The sequence below is a fragment of the Anomaloglossus baeobatrachus genome, chromosome 8 (genome assembly GCF_048569485.1).
Source record: "Anomaloglossus baeobatrachus isolate aAnoBae1 chromosome 8, aAnoBae1.hap1, whole genome shotgun sequence".
Taxonomy (NCBI): Eukaryota; Metazoa; Chordata; class Amphibia; order Anura; family Aromobatidae; genus Anomaloglossus; species Anomaloglossus baeobatrachus.
This window is the reverse complement of record NC_134360.1, coordinates 250,818,366-250,841,582: the sequence shown is the minus strand read 5'-3', so window position 1 is coordinate 250,841,582 and position 23,217 is coordinate 250,818,366. Positions and strand designations below refer to the sequence as shown.

Below are 23,217 nucleotides of genomic sequence, written 5' to 3'. Positions count from 1 at the left end.
CACCAGGGGCAAGTATGGAGATGTTATACAGCGGGGCAAGTGAGGAGATGTTATACAGCGGAGCAAGTGAGTAGATGTTATACAGCGGGGCAAGTGAGGAGATGTTATACAGCGGGCAAAGTGAGCAGATGTTATACACCAGGGGCAAGTGAGGTGATGTTATACACCGGGGCAAGTGAGATGTTATACACCGGGGCAAGTGAGGAGATGTTATACACCGGAGCAAGTGAGGAGATGTTATACAGCGGAGCAAGTGAGCAGATGTTATACAGCAGGGCAAGTAAGGAGATGTTATACAGCGGGGCATTGAGCAGATGTTAGACACCAGGGGCAAGTGAGGAGATGTTATACACCGGGGCAAGTGAGGAGATGTTATACACCGGGGCAAGTGAGGAGATGTTATACACCGGGGCAAGTGAGCAGATGTTATACACCGGGGAAAGTGAGCAGATGTTATACACCGGGGCAAGTGAGGAGATGTTATACACCGGGGCAAGTGAGGAGATGTTATACACCAGGGCAAGTGAGGAGATGTTATACACCAGGGCAAGTGAGGAGATGTTATACACCAGGGGCAAGTGAGGAGATGTTATACATCGGGGCAAGTGATGAGATGTTATACACCAGGGGCAAGTGAGGAGATGTTATATACTGGGGCAAATGAGGAGATGTTATACACCAGGGGCAAGTGAGGAGATGTTATACACCAGGGCAAGTGAGGAGATGTTATACACCAGGGCAAGTGAGGAGATGTTATACACCAGGGCAAGTGAGCAGATGTTATACACCAGGGCAAGTGAGCAGATGTTATACACCGGGGCAAGTGAGGAGATGTTATACACCGGGGCAAGTGAGGAGATGTTATACACCAGGGCAAGTGAGGAGATGTTATACACCAGGGGCAAGTGAGCAGATGTTATACACCGGGGCAAGTGAGGAGATGTTATACACCGGGGCAAGTGAGGAGATGTTATACACCGGGGAAAGTGAGGAGATGTTATACACCAGGGCAAGTGAGCAGATGTTATACACCGGGGCAAGTGAGCAGATGTTATACACCGGGGCAAGTGAGGAGATGTTATACACCGGGGCAAGTGAGGAGATGTTATACACTGGGGAAAGTGAGGAGATGTTATACACCAGGGCAAGTGAGGAGATGTTATACACCAGGGCAAGTGAGCAGATGTTATACACCGGGGCAAGTGAGGAGATGTTATACACCGGGGCAAGTGAGGAGATGTTATACACCAGGGGCAAGTGAGGAGATGTTATACACCAGGGCAAGTGAGGAGATGTTATACACCAGGGGCAAGTGAGGAGATGTTATACACCGGGGCAAGTGAGGAGATGTTATACACCGGGGGCAAGTGAGGAGATGTTATACACTGGGGCAAGTGAGGAGATGTTATACACCAGGGGCAAGTGAGGAGATGTTATACAGCGGGGCAAGTGAGGAGATGTTATACACTGGGGCAAGTGAGGAGATGTTATACACCAGGGGCAAGTGAGGAGATGTTATACACCGGGGGCAAGTGAGGAGATGTTATACACTGGGGCAAGTGAGGAGATGTTATACACCAGGGGCAAGTGAGGAGATGTTATACAGCGGGGCAAGTGAGGAGATGATATACACCGGGGGCAAGTATGGAGATGTTATACAGCGGGGCAAGTGAGGAGATGTTATACACCGGGGCAAGTGAGGAGATGTTATACACCGGGGCAAGTGAGGAGATGTTATACAAGAAGAAGCAATACTAATACCGAGACTATTGATACTACTATGATAAACCTGTAATAATGCTTTCTTTTATTATGTCAGATTAAAGCACTTTCTTCCTTCCAGATGTACAATGTTGTGTTTAGTTTTTTATCTTCTTTGGAATCTTTAGTCTTGAGTCACATTGCGTTTCTTTCCTCCTCACCGTGGAGCGGTGGCTACAGCCTAATTCCATGTAGGACTCTCATCAGTCTGCGTTACGTTAAGGGAAAAGCTGGTAGCATTTTTGACAGATGATTTCCACAGGGAAGAAATTTGGAAATTTAGCTGGAAATATTTGCAATTCACTCGGAGCATTTACATGATTCAAGTACGGAGTGTGTTCCGCTAATAGGCTGCGCTCATGACGAAGGGAATGTAAAAACAATTCCCCGGTTTCCCATCCAATGAGCTCGAAACTGGAAAGAACGACAATAAAATGTGAGCACATTGTGACAGGAATGGTCACACAGCGGCAGTGCATCCTGGACATGCAAAAAATAGCAGTATTATGGCACACAGTGGCGGTGTATCACAGCCCTACAGCACATCTAGCAGAGTGGTCACCGAGGGGCAGTGCATCACCGACGTACTCCCGGATCCTCAGCGTGCCGAGCATCAAAGAATCAAGTTATCATGGATAATGTGCATCTAAAACCTTATTACCACCCTTGATACCAACTGTATAATTCAGCAGTCCCATGCAAATTTCCATACGAAAGAGACCCTAGACCTGAAATCTCCCCCATGCCTTGCTCAGTTGGCTAGCGCTGGTTGATGAGGATAATTGGAGTCTCCTTTTTTAAGGGGAAACCTAAAGGTCATGCTATGCTTTAACTTTGGATTTTGCTGCATTTTTGTTGAATGAAACCAACTTTATTAAACATACTACAGACAAATCAGGCAAGTAATCCGCACCGAAAAAAGCTGGAAAAATATAGAAAAAAACACAACAAAATCTGCATTTTGATGAGTGTTTTTACTGCCAAGATCAGGTGTTGGCTGCAGAAAAAAATGCTGCATGTGAAGGTGTAGCACCCTGGCCTATCAGGTCGTCATAGGGTATTGTGCAAACTGCCCTCCCGCACAGTATCCACCCTCCTTAGTTAACGGATCCCAGTCCTCTGGTGTTGTTAACGGCTAGTCCAATTAAAATCCTAGGAACACTTCCCACTTGAACCTACCAGACACACCATTGGGGGGTCTGAAGGGAATAGGGCCTCCCACATGGGGGGTTGGTGAGGAGAAAGTGAGGACAGTGACAGTTGAGAGTTGAGAGTTGGGAGTTGAGAGTCGAGAGTGAAGGAGAGAGGAGGTGAAGTGTCTCTCGTGAGGAGAGGCCACGGAGGAGAGCTCCTGTATACTAGGTGGCAGATGTTGGTCTGGGCCTGGTAGGAGCTGGAATCCGGTTGCAGGGGACAGTGTCAAGAGGCACGGACTGCCGAGGAGGGCAGCCGGCGGCCTTGAGCTATCACCAGGCAGGGGCCAGGGCATGACGGGGTACGTAGACCCTAGGTTGGAAAGTAGCTTCACGGGTGGTGCTCAGAACTTTGGTTTACAAGCTGTCGTTGCGGTTATTCTGGGACTGAGTGAGTACATTGGAAACCCCCCCCTGCACCTATCCCCCAACGGCACCCAAACACCATCCATCACCAACGGGCCCCGGGACACAAACCCCCTACCCACGGAGGGGTTAAACATCAGGCTGCCGCACCATCGTCACCGGGCTCCCCAATGCCAGCGGTGGTCCCTCACATTACCACGCACCGTGGGTGGCATCACGAACTTTACAAAAATCCCCCTGTACATATCCATCTCCCCTTCTTTAAATCGAGTGGCCGCACGACCCTCTGGTCCGGAGACCCCCTCGAGCCACAGCGGATCCGGATCCAAGCGGCGGCAGTGGCCCGGCTGCTCACCCGGGGGCGGTACAAAGGTAGCCTAAGGTTATGTGCAAACTCTGTCTTTTAGACGTCAGCAATCCTGACAAGCTTTTCAAATAGAGGGCGCTTCAGGAAAACGTAAGAAGCAAAGGTTACCATTAGTTCAGGGGAACCAGTTGTTAAAATTGCAGCCGGATTCCCAAACCAGCAAGAAGCAGCGACCCAACCCAGTTCAGAAAGCCCACCGGTTTCAACTGAATGTGCATCCTCGGCACCCATATATTTCTTATGTGCTATTGTGGCCCCCCCTGAAGCTCAGTCGCCACAGGGTATTGCATCTGACTTAAGGTGCAATATTCATCCCAGGTAAGGAAGAGGTTAACTACTGGTTTTCACTTACACAACACACACAGCTCAGGTGCTTTCCAGTTGAAACTGAGCTAAAGGTGGTAACCATAACAACGGGTTTTTTCCCAGCCACCAGTGAGTCATCAGGAAGGTGGGGGCAGCGCAGGGGAAGTGAGAGAACACGCAGTTTTTACCTCAGAATAGTCTGAGACTCAGAACAACACGGTCGTTGTAGAGAGTGCTTCAGAGCTTCCACAGTTAGTACCGGGCAGACTGGAAGGAGCAGGGGACAACTAGTGGAGCTGTGGGACACAGAAGCAACAGGGTAGCTGGAGGTAGAGCTCAATAGTTCCCTCAGCACCAGTGCAGTTCAGGGTGCAGAGCTCTAGGGTGGCGTACACTCCACGTGATGCCACCAGATTCTACAGGACAGGGGGATTTCATGTTTCACAGGCCACCAAAGATCCCCGGGGACAGCAGCACAAAGAGTCAGGACCATGGTCGGGCCCACGTTTGATTCACACTGCCTGCGAACAGGACAGGAACCTTAACACCAATCGGGGTCCCCAAGCACTTCAGGTCATGGGGATCCACACAGAAAGCATAAGGAAGGAAGGTCTCACACGCCACAAAACCGGTGGTGGCTTCTGAGGCACCCGGGATCGGCTGGGGCTCATCACGGCGGAAACGGCACTCCAAGTGTGACAACTGAACTGTGAGTAAAAGACCTGGAACCGCAGCTACTGTGTCTTCATTGCCGGCGTCGGCACCCCGCGCTTCGGTAACCACGGCCACTACTACCTCCATCATCCTCTCTGGGGCCTAGCTTCACCTGCGGGAAGTTGAACTATCCTAGCTGCGACACCATCCGTTCTACAGGACAGCGACTGCAGCGGTGGCTAAGCCCTGGCCGCATTCTGCAGGTGGCGTCACGAGACAACAACTACGCCCAACCTCCTGATCCCATCCTTCACCCCCCTTTTGGTGTACACATCGGGGCCAGGAAGCTGGGCAGGGCCACCCATGACATCCCAGACCTGACATCACCGGTCCGGTGACGAGTATTTCAACCCCTGCCCCGTGGGTGCTACACTATAGTTTTAGTTTTCATCCTAATTTTTGCCTATGTAGCCACTGAATCTGAGATACAATGGTTTCACTTTACCTTTCCTTCATTTTACAGTATTCTTGCATGTTAATTTGGTACAGTACCTTTTTGTCATCTTCTCCAACCAGCCATGCTAAGGAGACAGGCTGAGAGCTGTAACCTGCAGGTCGCAGGCAGCTAAGTCCTTGATTCTTGTGATGGTCCCTGGTTAAGGCTGAGGAGCCCATTACACTCCAAGACTTAACGCTGCCAGTGCTAACGGTAACAAAAAGAAAATGTATATCTCAATGTTATGGCATAGAGCCCAAAGGGCCCCTTGGTCTTTACCAGATATCACTGCAAGATTTAGCTGCCAAGACGTAAGGCTGCTTTACACCAGGCAATCTATCGTGCGATAGATCGTCGGGGTCACGGTTTTTGTGATGCACATCCGGCATCGCTGGCGATGCCGGCCTGTGTGACACCTCCTAGCGACGCAGTATCGCTCACAACGTGTACTGCTCGCTAGGTTCCATAATATCGTTTAATTTAGTTGACCATCGTTTCCGTGGTAGCACACGCCGCTCCGTGTGACACCACGGGAACGATGAGCAGCTCACCTGCCTCCCGCGGCCGCCGCCGTCTCTATGTGGAAGGAAGGAGGTGGGCGGGATGTTTACGTCCCGCTCATCTCCGCCCCTCCGCTTCTATTGGCCGGCGGCCGTGTGACGTCGCTGTGACGCCGAACGTCCCTCCCACTCCAGGAAGTGGACGTTCGCCGCCCACAGCGAGGTCGCACGAGAGGTAAGTATGTGTGACGGGGGTTACTAACTTTGTGCGACACGGGCAGCGATTTGCCCGTGACGCAAAAAGGACGGGGGCGGGTACGATCGATTGTGAAATCGCACAATCGGTCGTACCGTGTAAAGCAGGCTTTAGCATGGCTGGTTGGGGATGATGGTAAGAAGAAGCTGTGCCAAAAAACACAGTTTGACAATGGGGGTTCATAATGTATAAAGGAGGCCGTGTGAAGCTCATAGGAAGCTATTGAGGGCTCATGCTGCATTTAGGAGGCTACGTGGGAGATCACACTTTACATAGAGGGGCTACATGGAGGCTCACATTTTATAGAGCGGCTATGTGGGGGCGCACATTGTATATAGAGGGGCTATGTGAGGGCTTATACTGTATATATGTAACAGGGGTGCCAGGGGTGCCTCGGGGATTGTAGTCGTGGCCCCTTCTGCTAGGCTTACCCCTGGTGCCGCCGTCACTTTGGGGACAGGAGATGACTTGGTGGGGCAGAGTGTGGTGGTGCAGACGCCGTCGTCAGTTGTACAGAGACTCTGCAGACATGGATCAATTGAACCAGCAGGCATTTTTTTATTAAACACTTCTTCTTCACGGAGGCACAACACTTCAGGTGACTTCACACTTTTTGCTGAGGGGAAAAAACCTGTTCCTGTGGTCTCCTCCAGTGGGGATGTGCCCGGAAAATCCACTTCACCTGGCTCCCACTCCGGCTAACACCTACTGCACCCACACCAGTATTGCTTCGCACTTGAGGCTACTCCTTCTCTTCTTTTCTCCGGCTTTCCTATTCACTCAGCTCCCAAACTCTGCCCCTTCTGCTTCTTCTCTCCCGTCCCGGACTCGACAGCCTCTGGTTCTAATCTTTTCTTAACAATTCTCCTTCACCCTCCGCTTTCTTCTGCCGGCTCCTCCTTTCCTCTGCCCTGTTTCTGTGGAGACAGCCGTCCCACCCGGCCACCAGGGGATCCCACTAAAACAGTGTAATAACATTAAAACATTTTTATTAAATAACATCAACATTCCGGGGAAACTGTACCTCATTGTAAGGGGTCTGCCCACCCCTTACATACCTCCCCTCTTTAAGCCTAAGCCTCCCGGCAAGGCACAAACCTAAAAACCACATTTAAGTAATAAAGTCATTTTAATAAAACTACAGACATGTCCACCTTCGGGCCCGCGCAAGGGGCGCACAAGTCCGGCGCCCGGAGTCCCTCCTGGGAGCTCCCGGTCTTAGTAGGTAACGTGCCCAGAGGCTTTCAGTAAGCACTCCCGGTCTTTGCAGGTCTTCTGCCCGGAGGCTTTTGCAGCACTCCCGGTCTTAGTAGGCAGGAACACTAAACCACAGAGTCTTTTTCAACAACACGGAGGGAGCCCCTGGCTCAGTCCAGCGTCAGGCTCCTTCCGGGCTCAGCAGCTTGAACAGGTTGTAAACGGTAAAACTTTTCCGGCTCTTGAACAATGCTGGTCTCCAAACAAACAGGTCCATTATCTCCCGGTCATGACAGTTCACTCAGGGTGATAAGCACGTTGCCATTCAGCCCGTTGAGCCTTCACGTAGTCAGACAAGGACTGACCAGGCAACCAGCGCAGCCTCCGGAAGGGTTCATAGTTGACGGTTGGCTCCGGTGTCTCAGTCTCCGGTCTTGTCTCCTCAACCCCCGACGGGGGTGATGGGGTCGCTGCACGGGATGGCTGGGGGCTGCCCATGACGATTACCGGGTGAGTAACCAGGCTCTGTTGTATAGCCAGCACCGCCGGGGTCCCCTTCTCTGGGTCAGCGCTCGGTCCGGTCATGACTCCAGGTGCTACTGCCAGTGTGCTTCTCGGGCGGGAAATCTCAGCTAGTACCGGTCTTTGCTGTGTACGCCGCCGGTATTGGCATTCTTCCCACTCAATTTCTTGCTGCCATTGTGCAGCCTCTTGGGTAGTGGGCATCCGGGTCACCCCTACTGCGAATAGGCCCCGGCATCCCACCTCTCTCATGAACCTCACCTTCTCTCCCGGGTATAAGGTATGAAGGCGTTGTGGTAGGCCCTCAGTGTTCAGATTCACCCGGTTGTAAAAGTAATGATCACCGGTCTCTTCATCCTCGATGAAACCATAGCCCTCTTTCTGGTTGAACTTTACTACGGTACCGACGGTACACTGTCGTTCGAACTCATCACTCCGGGGACCGGCCATCATTTCGCGGGCCACGGTCTCGGCCAGCAACCTCTCCTGTACCGGGTCGGGTTCAGGTGATGGGGACTTCCGCCGAGTCTGGGACGACGGCTTCACTGGATCCCAGAAGAACCCCCACTCGTCCTTTTCTAGCTCCCGGGCGTGTGGTTCTTCCGGGGCCGGAACTGTTGCGTGGGTTGAAGATCCCACCGCGACCGGCGGAGGTACCTCCGGGCACCGATAGGGAGTTCCCAGGAGTCTGTTTCCCGACGGCAGCTGTGCCGTGTAAGTAGCTCGGACCTCGGTCGTGGTCTCTCCGGTCGCGGCGTCCCAGGTAGTAACCCAGGTAACCTTCGTGGGCCGTTCCGGTCCTCCGGGCACAGCCGGTAAGTTAGGGGTGAGTCCTTCCGCAGCTGCAGTCTGCTTCGGGTGACCTCTGCCCAGGCTAGTCGCGACCAACGCAGCCACCGCAGCTTGCTGTTTTTCTGAGTTCTCCATCTTGCTCGACGTCACTTTCGGAGTAGTCGCTTCTTGTAATGGCGTCGGGGACAGTGGAGATGCTGGGGAAGGTGGAGGCGGGCCTTCTTTTCCCGCTCTTGAGTACGCTCCACCCCCAGGCTCGCACATTACGTCGACCCGGCCAAGGCGGCTCTTATTTCTTGCCGCAACACCGCCCACTTCACATGTTTTTCTCGGCATCCTGGGGCCAGCACCTCCCCTCTTTGAGCGGCGCACTCCGCACTTCTTTTTCTTCACCGGCCAGCCCCAGGCTCTTCTTTTGGCGCCAATTCTTCGCGCGCTCATTGTGTCCATGAAGACGGCGGCCATCTTGACGCCATCTTGTGCCCGGTCCAACGCCTTAGGCACCACTTCTTCTTCCCACCATGGGATCGGGACCCTTCGCCAATAATCCGGATCCTGTGCCCTAGGCACCACTTGGTCTCCATCTTCTTGAATCGGGACCCCTTGCATATAATCCGGATCCTGCCGACTACGCCACATGTAACGGGGTGCCAGGGGTGCCTCGGGGATTGTAGTCGTGGCCCCTTCTGCTAGGCTTACCCCTGGTGCCGCCGTCACTTTGGGGACAGGAGATGACTTGGTGGGGCAGAGTGTGGTGGTGCAGACGCCGTCGTCAGTTGTACAGAAACTCTGCAGACATGGATCAATTGAACCAGCAGGCATTTTTTTATTAAACACTTCTTCTTCACAGAGGCACAACACTTCAGGTGACTTCACACTTTTTGCTGAGGGGAAAAAACCTGTTCCTGTGGTCTCCTCCAGTGGGGATGTGCCCGGCTAATCCACTTCACCTGGCTCCCACTCCGGCTAACACCTACTGGACCCACACCAGTATTGCTTCGCACTTGAGGCTACTCCTTCTCTTCTTTTCTCCGGCTTTCCTATTCACTCAGCTCCCACACTCTGCCCCTTCTGCTTCTTCTCTCCCGTCCCGGACTCGACTGCCTCTGGTTCTAATCTTTTCTTAACAACTCTCCTTCACCCTCCCCTTTCTTCTGCCGGCTCCTCCTTTCCTCTGCCCTGTTTCTGTGGAGACAGCCGTCCCACCCGGCCACCAGGGGATCCCACTAAAACAGTGTAATAACATTAAAACATTTTTATTAAATAACATCAACATTCCGGGGAAACTGTACCTCATTGTAAGGGGTCTGCCCACCCCTTACATATACAGGGGTTATGTGGGGGATCATACTTTATGTAGAGGGGCTATGTGGAGGCACACATTGTATATAGAGGAGCTACATGGAGGCTCACATTTTATAGAGAGGCTATGTGGGGGCGCACATTGTATATAGAGGGGCTATGTGAGGGCTCATACTGTATATACAGGGGCTATGTGGGGGATCACACTTTATATAGAGGGGCTAGGTAGAGGGGCACATTGTATAATGAGGGTCTATGTGGAGGCGCACATTGTATATAGAGGAGCTATGTGGAGGCACACATTGTATATAGAGGGGCTACGTGGAGGCTCACATTTTATAGAGAGGCTACGTGGGGGCGCACATTGTATATAGAGGGGCTATGTGAGGGCTCATACTGTATATACAGGGGCTATGTGGGGGATCACACTTCATATAGATGGGCTAGGTAGAGGTGCACACTGTATAATGAGGGTCTATGTGGAGGCGCACATTGTATATAGAGGGGCTATATGGAGGCACACATTGTATATAGAGGGGCTATGTAGAGGCACACATTGTATATAGAGGGGCTACGTGGAGGCTCATACTTTATATAGAGAGGCTATGTGTGGGTGCACACTGTATAAAGAGGGGCTACGTGGAGGCTCACATTTTATAGAGAAGGGCTATGTGAAGTCTCAAACTGTACATAAAGGGGCTATGTGGGCTCACATTGTATATAGAGGGCTATGTGAGGGCTCATACTGTATATAGAGGGGTTTTGTGGGAGCTCATGCTACATGTAGGGGACTGTATGGGGGCTCAAACTATATATAGAGGGCTATGTAAGAGCTCATCCTGGATGTAGGGGCTATGTGGGGCTCATGCTGTATATAGGGGCTATGTTGTGGTTCATGCTGTATGTAGGGAGCTATGTGGGGGCTCATGCTGTATATAGGGGGGCTGTGTGTGGGTTCATGCTCTATATAGGAGCTATGTGGGGGCTCATGCTGTATATAGGGGGGCTATGTGGGGGTTCATGCTGTATATAGGGGGGCTATGTGGGGGCTCATGCTGTATATAGGGGGGCTGTGTGTGGGCTCATGCTGTATATAGGGGGGCTATGTGGGGGTTCATGCTGTATATAGGGGGGCTATGTGGGGGTTCATGCTGTATATAGGAGGGCTATGTGGGGGCTCATGCTGTATATAGGGGGGCTATGTGGGGGCTCATGCTGTATATAGGGAGGCTATGTGGGGGTTCATGCTGTATATAGGGGGGCTATGTGGGGGCTCATGCTGTATATAGGGGGGCTATGTGGGGGCTCATGCTGTATATAGGGGGGCTATGTGGGGGCTCATGCTGTATATAGGGGGCTGTGTGTGGGCTCATGCTGTATATAGGGGGCTATGTGGGGGCTCATGCTGTATATAGGGGGGCTATGTGGGGGCTCATGCTGTATATAGGGGGGCTATGTGGGGGCTCATGCTGTATATAGGGGGGCTGTGTGTGGGCTCATGCTGTATATAGGGGGGCTATGTGGGGGCTCATGCTGTATATAGGGGGGCTATGTGGGGGCTCATGCTGTATATTGGGGGGCTATGTGGGGGCTCATGCTGTATATAGGGGGGCTGTGTGTGGGCTCATGCTGTATATAGGGGGGCTATGTGGGGGTTCATGCTGTATATAGGGGGGCTATGTGGGGGTTCATGCTGTATATAGGGGGGGCTATGTGGGGGCTCATGCTGTATATAGGGGGGCTATGTGGGGGCTCATGCTGTATATAGGGGCTATGTTGTGGTTCATGCTGTATGTAGGGAGCTATGTGGGGGCTCATGCTGTATATAGGGGGGCTGTGTGTGGGTTCATGCTCTATATAGGAGCTATGTGGGGGCTCATGCTGTATATAGGGGGGCTATGTGGGGGTTCATGCTGTATATAGGGGGGCTATGTGGGGGCTCATGCTGTATATAGGGGGGCTGTGTGTGGGCTCATGCTGTATATAGGGGGGCTATGTGGGGGTTCATGCTGTATATAGGGGGGCTATGTGGGGGTTCATGCTGTATATAGGGGGGCTATGTGGGGGCTCATGCTGTATATAGGGGGGCTATGTGGGGGCTCATGCTGTATATAGGGAGGCTATGTGGGGGTTCATGCTGTATATAGGGGGCTATGTGGGGGCTCATGCTGTATATAGGGGGGCTATGTGGGGGCTCATGCTGTATATAGGGGGGCTATGTGGGGGCTCATGCTGTATATAGGGGGTTGTGTGTGGGCTCATGCTGTATATAGGGGGGCTATGTGGGGGCTCATGCTGTATATAGGGGGGCTATGTGGGGGCTCATGCTGTATATAGGGGGGCTGTGTGTGGGCTCATGTTGTATATAGGGGGGCTATGTGGGGGCTCATGCTGTATATAGGGGGGCTATGTGGGGGCTCATGCTGTATATTGGGGGGCTATGTGGGGGCTCATGCTGTATATAGGGGGGCTATGTGGGGGTTCATGCTGTATATAGGGGGGCTATGTGGGGGTTCATGCTGTATATAGGGGGGCTATGTGGGGGCTCATGCTGTATATAGGGGGGCTATGTGGGGGCTCATGCTGTATATAGGGGCTATGTTGTGGTTCATGCTGTATGTAGGGAGCTATGTGGGGGCTCATGCTGTATATAGGGGGGCTGTGTGTGGGTTCATGCTCTATATAGGAGCTATGTGGGGGCTCATGCTGTATATAGGGGGGCTATGTGGGGGTTCATGCTGTATATAGGGGGGCTATGTGGGGGCTCATGCTGTATATAGGGGGGCTGTGTGTGGGCTCATGCTGTATATAGGGGGGCTATGTGGGGGTTCATGCTGTATATAGGGGGGCTATGTGGGGGTTCATGCTGTATATAGGGGGGCTATGTGGGGGCTCATGCTGTATATAGGGGGGCTATGTGGGGGCTCATGCTGTATATAGGGAGGCTATGTGGGGGTTCATGCTGTATATAGGGGGCTATGTGGGGGCTCATGCTGTATATAGGGGGGCTATGTGGGGGCTCATGCTGTATATAGGGGGGCTATGTGGGGGCTCATGCTGTATATAGGGGGCTGTGTGTGGGCTCATGCTGTATATAGGGGGGCTATGTGGGGGCTCATGCTGTATATAGGGGGGCTATGTGGGGGCTCATGCTGTATATAGGGGGCTGTGTGTGGGCTCATGTTGTATATAGGGGGGCTATGTGGGGGCTCATGCTGTATATAGGGGGGCTATGTGGGGGCTCATGCTGTATATTGGGGGGGCTATGTGGGGGCTCATGCTGTATATAGGGGGGCTATGTGGGGGCTCATGCTGTATATAGGGGGGCTATGTGGGGGCTCATGCTGTATATAGGGGGGCTATGTGAGGGTTCATGCTGTATATAGGGGGGCTATGTGGGGGCTCATGCTGTATATAGGGGCTATGTTGTGGTTCATGCTGTATGTAGGGAGCTATGTGGGGGCTCATGCTGTATATAGGGGGGCTGTGTGTGGGCTCATGCTCTAGATAGAAGCTATGTGGGGGCTCATGCTGTATATAGGGGGGCTATGTGGGGGTTCATGCTGTATATAGGGGGCTATGTGGGGGCTCATGCTGTATATAGGGGGCTGTGTGTGGGCTCATGCTGTATATAGGGGGGCTATGTGGGGGTTCATGCTGTATATAGGGGAGCTATGTGGGGGGTTCATGCTGTATATAGGGGGGCTATGTGGGGGCTCATGCTGTATATAGGGGGGCTATGTGGGGGCTCATGCTGTATATAGGGGGGCTATGTGGGGGTTCATGCTGTATATAGGGGGGCTATGTGGGGGTTCATGCTGTATATAGGGGGGCTATGTGGGGGCTCATGCTGTATATAGGGTGGCTATGTGGGGGCTCATGCTGTATATAGGGGGCTGTGTGTGGGCTCATGCTGTATATAGGGGGGCTATGTGGGGGCTCATGCTGTATATAGGGGGGCTATGTGGGGGCTCATGCTGTATATAGGGGGGCTATGTGGGGGCTCATGCTGTATATAGGGGGGCTGTGTGTGGGCTCATGCTGTATATAGGGGGGCTATGTGGGGGCTCATGCTGTATATAGGGGGGCTATGTGGGGGCTCATGCTGTATATTGGGGGGCTATGTGGGGGCTCATGCTGTATATAGGGGGTCTGTGTGTAGGCTCATGCTGTATATAGGGGGCTATGTGGGGGTTCATGCTGTATATAGGGGGCTATGTGGGGGTTCATGCTGTATATAGGGGGGCTATGTGGGGGCTCATGATGTATATAGGGGCTATGTTGTGGTTCATGCTGTATGTAGGGAGCTATGTGGGGGCTCATGCTGTATATAGGGGGCTGTGTGTGGGCTCATGCTGTATATAGGGGGGCTATGTGGGGGCTCATGCTGTATATAGGGGGGCTATGTGGGGGCTCATGCTGTATATTGGGGGGCTATGTGGGGGCTCATGCTGTATATAGGGGGGCTGTGTGTGGGCTCATGCTGTATATATTATTATTATTATTTATTATAGTGCCATTAATTCCATGGCGCTTTGAAAAAGGGTGTACATAAAAACTATTACAACAATCAATATACAGTATATAAGTATATAGGGAGATGTCAGCACACTTAATTCTGCTCATCATTAAGTGATACCATTAATATAAAATAATTATAATTAATATACTACTAATATTGAGCAGAATTCATTTCAGCCTATGGCTTCATCCTCCACACCAGTCAGGATCTCTCATGTCATCTCTAGGGAGAATTACTTGCCCCCCTCCCCCCGTCATAAGGACACCCAGCCTCGATATGTGGGCCGAGTGTTTCGCTAATCCCGGAGGGTCTTCCCTTTTTCTGGGAGACTTGAGAACTATGAAATCCTGGACTAGCTGTTTCTATTTCTCACAGTCGTATATCATAAAACACAGGGAAGAAATAGAAAGCGAGTGAGGGATTTCATGCTATCCGGCGTGTTCGGCTTCTTTTCGGCAGCGCGCAGCAAGCTGTCCGCCTCGGCTGCCGGTCACATCGGTTTGAAAAGGTCACGGAGACATTATAACATGTAAACTGTGGAGAAATTAGCTGCGAGTGGTGAAAACTTTCTAACCTTCACAGTGAAAACCTTAAATTATTTTTGAAGTGTAAATGAAACCCGGCTCTCCAATGATAGATGTGGAGCGTGGAATTGCATTAGACAAATGGCAGTAACATTTTAATAGTTATTACCTTTGAAACCCCCAGGGATCTCCAGATGGCACCGACTAAAGTCAAATACTCAGAAATGTCTTTGGATAAAGAAGCGTTGTCTCTCGTCACTGAGGGCCGGGAACCATCTCTATTTCCCCAATTACGGTGGCAGTTGTGTGTGATACCGCCGGCACGGTGAGGTCTATGCCGTCTCCCAGATGGCGTTCACACCAGGCACATCTGTCGGCCTTGGCGGCACAACGCCCAGCTGATCCCATCGCCTCGGCTTTTCTCCCCGTGATAGGAGCAGTTAAGAGGATAGATTGCATAAGATAATATTCTTGGTCTCGATAGAAGAACGCAACGTTCTAATTGCAGTTTCCATCTTTCCCGGCGAGCATCCGATCCAGCCGTGTAATTCCCGGAGATTCTGGGGGCGAGAGTCAATAGTTTATTGATAAAAGTGTTAAAAGAAGAAAGTTTAATATAATGTTGCGATACCGAGGGACGGCGCGGAGCAAAGTCTGATGTGTTCGGCTCAATCTGCTTTATTTCTGATAAGTCTGTAGCACAGATAAATGCTGCCATTTCATTTTACAAGCTTTTAGGAGCGTTTCTTGTGAGGTTTTTTTTTCTATAGTAATTCCTAACATTAGGTGTGATTTTAGTAAACTACAATGCATATAAAGAGTTAAACCAGCAAGTTCTACTGGAGTAATGGCGCCCAAGGAATAATGACTAAGGCCGCTTGCAAATTTCGCTTTTACCTACATTCAGTGGTCCCGTCAGAGCTTCTGTGCCGCCCCCGTGCTCGGCAGCTACCGAGCCGCTGGGGTCCGGACCTTCAGTGGGTGGCTCGAGGGTCTCCAGACCCGGGGGTCTTGCGGTCACTCCAACCAAAAAGGGGCTGGCGGTTTGGGGACGTAGGTGTACGGCCGGAGCCATGTCTAAGTTCGTGACGCCACCCCCAGATTGTGGTGAAGGTGGACACCACTGCTGCGGTTACGGGGCACCCGGGGGAGATGCTGCGCAGCAAGTTGTTAACCCCTCCATGGGCAGGAATGGTGGCCCCGGGACCTGTTGGGGGAGCTGGTGCAGGGAGATGGGCAGACGGAGGGCACTGATGTACTCACGATTAGTAAACACACAAGTCTCTGGTAAACCAAGGTGATGGTGGCCAGTGCCCACAGCCGGCTGCAGTCTGATCCCCCACCCGGTTGGTGGTCTCTGTCTTTCTCCCGCACCTGTTTTGTGATGTGGACTACCTGCGCCTGCAACGTCAGGAGTCCGCTCCCCGGCTTGTGGTTGTCAGAGGAGCCCTTTGCCCGCAGACGCTGGCCCGTGAGATCTCTGCCGTGGCGGTGGCTTTCTATCCCCCTCGTTGGGCTGTTGTCTTCAGTTGGGACTTTGGGTGGGAAAGGACCTATAGTCCTAGCCGCAATCAGTTAATTAGCTGGCCCCCAGTAGCTTCTGGACTCTGAACTCTGAACTTCTGGACTTCTGGGTCTGAGTACCCCCTTTGTGCTCCAGTTTCCGGGTCGGTTCCCCAGGTCGGTACCGGCGGGCCACTACCCTGTCCCGGTCCACCACAGTTCCACCGAGCCGTCTTCCCAGCTCCTGCAGACAGAGGCCTCTGTATGTCTGCTAGCCAGAGGTACCAGGACTCCTGTCCTGGCACCTGTCAGTGAGTTGCAGACCTGACACACAGGCCTGCCTCTAGACTTGAACTTCAGGACTAGACTGACTACTTTTCCCGCCCCAGGCTATCCAAACTCCTCTGTGGGCATGTCCAACTGCCTGTCCACGCCCCCTGGTGTGTCCATCAAGTTCTGGGAGGGGTGACTAAGGTTTTAATGGTTGGCTGCTGTCACCTTGCTAGGGGACTGGTGTAGTGCGGGGGACTATCTGTGACTACCTGGCTTGCCCAGGGCGTCACACTTCCGTCCGAACACCCCATCCAAAACAGGTTTCTGATGCATGCACCGACGGGGCCACTGACTATAATGGAGCAAACAGAGTCAGCGCGTGCTCTGTCTTGCACCATTTTCGGGCGTATACGCTTTCTGCAGGTGGACACCCAGATGTAGTAGGCTATGTTTTGGTGCCCGCCTGCACAAAACATATACGCCCGAAAATGGTGCAACACGGAGCACATGCTGACTCAGTCTAAACCATTATAGTCAATGGCCCTGTCGGTGCATGCGTCCAGAACACGTTTTGCGGGGGTGTTCAGACGGAAGCTCCGACGGGACCAGTGAATGTAGGTAAAAATGAAATGTGAAGAAGGCCTAATCAAAGGCAGGATGGCTAAACTATATTGCAATATGGGGGGGGCTGTATAGCTGGCACTGTAAGAACCCAATGATTGCCACATGGATGCCCACAAGTGAAGGGGTTGCCTGATTTAGAAAATATCAGCAAATTCTTAGATGTCAGGGCCCTAGATTATAAACCAGAGTAGAGAATGACTACTAAAATCATCTCTTGGTGTAGACGGTACGATATGTCTATCATTATACCAAACGACGGATGGCGACTGATCCATCGCTGTCCGTTTTTTTTACGTAGACAAAAAACGTTACTTTGTCCATTGTCTCCTGTCCGATGACCAAACAATTTTCGACGGATCCGTCGAACGACGGATGAAACGTAAGGCCATCTGTCGCAATCTGTCGCTAATACAAGTCTATGAGAAAAAAACGGATCCAGCGGCATCAGTCGCCAAATCCAATTTTTTCAAAATTCGATGGATTGTGACTGATTTAAAAAAACTCGTGTGAAAGGGGCCTTAACGCACCATGCAGCCTACAAGACGGAGAGTTGTGGGGCAGGGAGTCTATGGCTCCATACTCTGCCGCAGGATCAATGTCACAGATATAGTTCAAAGTGGCGCAAAACCGGCACTTAAAATTTCGTCTCTTAGAATTTTGCTTACGGGTCACCCGCCCAAGTGGTTCGCACCCCAAACCATGTCAATGCGCCCAACCTATCTAGCGGTATCATCATGTCAACTATTAATACAAACTACAAATATTATAAGTGCAACTGCAATTTCAAGGAACTTTTCAGAATAAGCCGTCACATACAGTAAAAAGGTTGAAAGTGTTGGCACCCTTGAAATTGCGTTGGAAAATTAAGAGTTTCTCCCAAAAAATTATTACAATTACACATATTTTGACATACACATGTTTATCTCCTTTGAATGTATGAGCACAACACAAAAAACTGAGAAAGGAAAACAAATTGGACATAATTTCACACAAAACCCAAAAAATAGTTTTCTGGGAGAAATACTTTATTTTCTGGAACAATTTCATGGGTGCCAACACTTTCGACCATGACTGTATGTGTATCAGAAGGGTAACTCTATTTCATGCTTGTATTATCTATCAGTTTTCACCTTTGCAGTCACTATTAGCTACATCAGTTTGTTTGTGCATTCTGACACTTTCTCCCCCCAGATTATAGACAGCAAGTATTTGATCCATTGAAGACAGATCTGTAGACAGATTTGATCCATATTTGAGAATGAATGACAGAGGAGAAAATTAATCTACTTTCTCCCTCCAGCTTCATCCCCTTCCTCCTGTGCACTTATATAGGCAGCAAGTATAATTGGATCCTTTGGTGAAGACAGATCTGTAGACAGATTTTAGCAATTTTTGAGAATGAATAATCATGAGAGGAGATTAGTCCACTTTCTCATTCCAGATTCATCACCTCTTCCTGTGCACTTATATAGGCAGCAAGTATAAATGAAGCTCTTGGTGAAGACAGATCTGTAGACAGATTTGAGCCATTTTGGAGATTGACTGATCAGTAGAGAAAATTAATCCATTTTCTCATGCACCTTCATCCCCTTTCTCCTGTGCACTTATATAGTCAGCAAGTATAATTGGACCCCTTGGTGAAGACAGATCTGTAGACAGATTTTACCCATTTTTGAGAATGAATGATCAGGATAGGAGATCAGTCCACTTTCTCATTCTAGATTAATCCCCTTCGTCCAGTACACTTATATAGGCAGAAAGTATAAACGGAGCTCTTGGTGAAGACAGATCTGTAGACAGATTTGAGCCACTTTGGAGATTGAATGATCAGGAGAGAAAATTAATCCACTTTCTCATGCAGCTTCATCCCCTTCCTCCTGTGCACTTATATAGGCAGCAAGTATAATTGGACCCCTTGGTGAAGACAGATCTGAAGACAGATTTGAGACATTTTTGAGAATGAAGGATCAGGAGAGAAAATAAGTCACTGAAAAGAGGGGAAAAGATGCATAAAGATATATTACAAAGTTTCTTATTGTAGCTTGTACTATTAATCCATGGGGGGGGGAATTAAAAGTGTATTTTTTAAATAGATCTTAGACCTGATTAGAATGGTGCACTTAAGGGGGCTTTACACGCTGCGACATCGCTAATGCGGAGTCGTTGGGGTCACGGAATTTGTGACGCACATCCGGCCGCATTAGCGATGTTGCTGCGTGTGACACCGATGAGCGCTTTTGCATCGTTGCAAAAACGTGCAAAATCGCTCATCGGTGACATGGGGGTCCATATTCGATTATCGTTACTGCAGCAGTAACGATGTAGTTCGTCGCTCCTGCGGCAGCACACATCGCTCCGTGTGACGCCGCAGGAATGAGGAAGCTCTCCTTACCTGCCTCCCGGCTGCTATGAGGAAGGAAGGAGGTGGGCGGGATGTTACGTCCCGCTCATCTCCGCCCCTCCGCTGCTATTGGGCGGCCGCTCAGTGACGTCGCTGTGACGCCGCACGGACCGGCCCTTAGAAAGGAGGCGGTTTGCCGGTCACAGCGACGTCGCCGGGCAGGTAAGTATGTGTGACGGGTCTGTGCGTGTCGCGCAACAGATGGGGGCGGGTACCCACACTAGCGATATCGGGACCGATATCGCAGTGTGTAAAGCGGCCTTAACTCTGAGAATTAATGTTAGAATGTGTGTATAATACTTTACTAAAATGTTCATATCTGATATTAATATAATCAGCATTTTATGAGTCCAGGGAGACTGGAAGGGACGATTTTCTTCTATCCTGGAGGTTAAAGTCACCATAATGGGGGCCCATTCGGATCTCCTCCCTACAAGACCCCCTCTTTTGCTGCTGCTATAAGAATAAGAAGCAATGTCTGATTTCTTATGTAGAACGCTGTAAAACCATTGTCTCCAGTTAATCTCCTATAACCCTCCCGCTCCCCCGGGTGTCCTTGTGTCTGTGCCGTCCTTCCAGAATAAGCAATGGTTTTATTTGTGTATAAAATGTCAGTGTTTTAAGGTGCAGAAAATTTCCAAGCGCCCGGAGACTAATAAGGGTCAGTATGCAGATGCAGAACGAGCGCTGGGTTTTATTCCAGCCTCTGTTATCACTGCGTCGCCTATGAGCATTGCATATCATAAATAGAAAGTTGCTCTTTCGCGGGGAGACCTCCGCGTCGCCGGGGTCAGGTGCTGTTTTTCTTTTTATAACATTTAAGCATCAATGGAAAAAAAAAATGCTTGCAGCGCTCGGTAACCTTTCCCTGCTTAATAGCATTTTCAGGGTATTTTTCTTTTTTCTTTTTTTACTGCCTCTTGCTCGGTAAAAGTGCTGATGAATTGTAAATGTGATAGATATCTAAGCGGTAAGATCACAATGGCCGACTTAATGCATGAACAGGAGTTTTCTTCACTGCTAATCTCATTGCAAAATGTGAAATGCAAGGAAAGTGATTTACTAATTGCACAGATTAGTACACGCAAATCCTCTTTTACCAAGAGGATTCTTTCCATACTGACCATGTGTCAGACAATCCGTCTACTCTCAGAAGATTCTTTCCATACTGACCATGTGTCAAACAACGAGTCTTCCCTCAGAGGATTCTTTCCATACTGACCATGTGTCAAACAATCAGTCTCCCCTCAGAGGATTCTTTCCATACTCATACTAACCATGTATCAAACAATCAGTCTTCCCTCAAAGGATTCTTTCCATACTGACCATGTGTCAAACAAACAGGCTTCCCTCAGAGGATTCTTTCCATATTGACCATGTATCAAACAATAGGTCTTCTCTCAGAGGATTCTTTTCATACTGACCATGTGTCAAACAATCAGTCTCCCCTCAGAGGATTCTTTCCATTCTGACCATGTGTCAAAAAATAAGTCTCTCAGAGGATTCTTTCCATACTGACCATGTGTCAAACAATAAGTCTTCCCTCAGAGGATTCTTTCTATACTGACCATGTGTCAAACAATCAGTCTTCCCTCAGATGATTCTTTCCATACTGACCATGTGTCAAACAATAAGTCTTCCCTTAGAGGATTCTTTCTATACTAACCATTTGTCAAACAATCAGTCTTCCCTCAGAGCATTCCTTCCATACTGACCATGTGTCAAAAAATAAGTCTTCCCTCAGAGGATTCTTTCCATACTGACCATGCGTCAAACAATCAGTCCCTATGTTGATACATGAGAAGCACCCATGAGACACACCCATCCGTAAAACCTGGCCCTGATGTGCCCTAAGAAGACTCATGGCAGTACAAATACCTGAACGGACATCCAGATTTACACCACTTCTGTGATACATACCGGCCGCCATGTCACAGGGGATATTCTGGTCATAACCAGGGGTGGCATATTACTGATCAATGCAAATCTGGATGCAGATGCCCCCTTGTCCATCTATATATCAGCTTTAACTGAGAAAGGGGTGAATTAGACATTGAAATGAGCAGTCCGCACCATTCACACACAGTTTTGGTCTTGTGCACAGGAAATGCTCTCATATGTCAGACAGGAAACAGTAAAGGAGCTGCCAGTACTCGAAAACGGAGCTTGTAGCTAAAAATCAGGACACCTTTCAGCTGGGGTGGAGTCTGGGCGGAGTTTCAAGGGGGCCCAAGAATTTTGCCAGTATGGGCCCTGAAATTCCTAGCGGCGGTCCTCACCACATTATCTTGGTGTGACGGGCACTGGACACCTAACCCTGACTACCGCTTCCAGTATAACAATGGAGCTAACCACAATGTGGCTGAACTGCTCTGGTAACTTACCAGACCTGAAATGTGATGGCTGCGCACCGGGGTGCACTCCATGACTTTTTAACAGCTAAGTTCCGCCCCAAACAGAGTGCCAATCCAAGATGGTGCCCACAAGCACCAATGGCGGAGTGCCACATCATCAGTGATGTCACCAGTGGCCTATCTGGCAGTGCTACGTCACTGAAGAAACCACCGCAGCAGCGCCCCAAACGCCCTACCAGTCATAGTCAGAAGACCAATGGTGGGATGCCAGGTCGTAGGGGCGGGCTTCCGCGAACCAGTCCAAAGTGGTCACATGATCAGGACACCTGACGCTATCCAGCCTATCAGGTCCTGCCACCTCACGGACATGACCAGTGAAGTCCTTATCAGACTTAGCCTCAGACACTACACATAGTGTGCGAGCATGCTCAGTAGCCTGAACTGAAGACTAAAGGGTGCTTTACACGCTGCGACATCGCTAGCGTTATATCGTCGCGGTCACGTCGTTAGTGACGCACATCCGGCGCCGTTAGCGACATCGCAGCGTGTGACACCAATGAGCGACGATCACCGATCGCAAAAACATGAACAATCGTTGCTCGTTGACACGTCGTTTATTTCCTTAATATCGTTGCTGCTGCAGGTACAATGTTGTTCGTCCTTCCTGAGGCACCACACATCGCTATGTGTGACACCGCTGGAGCGACGAACAACTCCTTACCTGTCTCCACCGGCAATGAGGAAGGCAGGTTGTGGGCGGGATGTTACGTCCCGCTCATCTCCGCCCCTCCGCTTCTATTGGACGGCTGCCGTGTGACGTCGTTGTGACACTGCACTAACCGCCCCCTTAGAAAGGAGGTGGATCGCTGGCCAGAGTGACGTCGCTAGGCAGATAAGTCCGTGTGACGGGTGTTAGCGATGTTGTGCGCCACGGGCAGCGATTTGCCGTGACGCACAAACGACACGGGTGCGGGTACGCTTGCTAGCGATATCGGTAACGATATCGCAGCGTGTAAAGTAACATTTAGGCTCAGAAATGGCACTATCAGGCTGAGCATGCTCAGTAGGCAAAACACTGGACTTAGGCTCTGACTGGGGTAAATCGGCACATGCATGCGCGCTAGCTGCCTCTCCACACTTAGGCGTGGAGGAATAAGCAGCCAGCTGGACGACCCAAGGCATGGCCAAAAATGGCATCCGGTGCCTAGGCGTAGTAGGAACCGCAGCAGGCTGCTTGTGGCAACGGCGGCACCAATTTCCAACATAGGTGCTGCTCCAAAGCTCCCTACATTTGGAAAGCCTCA

At 50.5% G+C, this 23,217-nt stretch overlaps 1 protein-coding gene across 7 annotated transcripts in view; it reads left to right on the top strand.

Moving 5' to 3' along the window:
- Positions 1 to 23,217, top strand: part of LOC142249007 (cytosolic carboxypeptidase 6-like) — a 2,064,630-nt gene that overhangs the window by 1,951,874 nt on the left and 89,539 nt on the right. The gene's annotated exons all lie outside the window — the stretch shown is intronic.